Here is a 572-nt window from a genome sequence, read left to right as displayed (position 1 = left end):
TCTTTCAGCTCCTGCTATGTTACTGTAGCATTTCCCTTGAACCAATCGCATTTCCTCAAATTTGTGAAATCACAGTCAAAGTAAGTCACAGTTTGACAAATAATTCTTATTGTTGACAAGGGCTATCCACCTGTAACTATCTGTTGATGACAAAAAACCATCATGCCGCGTTGACTTTTCAGCAAAAAATTGTAAAAGGGAATTTTTCATCATCAAAAATTTTCGTAATTTGAAGCAAAGATTGTAATTTTTCTTTTTGAATGCTTAAGTATTCCAATATGCTACCAATTAAGCATGGAACACTTTCAAAATAATGCTTAATAACAAAGTTGAAATTCGATTTTTATCTGCTAATACCTTCTAGAAATTATTGAAAAACATTTTCAATATTTTTCTCCTACTTTCCAAGTGAGCCCCTATTACTCCTTAAAAGGAATAACGCCAATTTTGAAGCACCCTCTGGCAGTATTTATTGCATGACCCTCTGGCATCTTTTTTTACAAACTTCTTTTTGGGTATTCGCCTCAAAAATTTTTGTCTTTAAAAAAGACAGAATATCCTCACGTCTTTTA

Source organism: Dendroctonus ponderosae, unplaced genomic scaffold, assembly GCF_020466585.1.
Source record: "Dendroctonus ponderosae isolate FM_Combo_2020 unplaced genomic scaffold, Dpon_F_20191213v2 Dpon_F_20191213_2, whole genome shotgun sequence".
In the NCBI taxonomy this organism is placed as follows: Eukaryota; Metazoa; Arthropoda; class Insecta; order Coleoptera; family Curculionidae; genus Dendroctonus; species Dendroctonus ponderosae.
The sequence above is the reverse complement of the archived record's forward strand: the minus strand, read 5'-3'. Positions refer to the sequence as shown.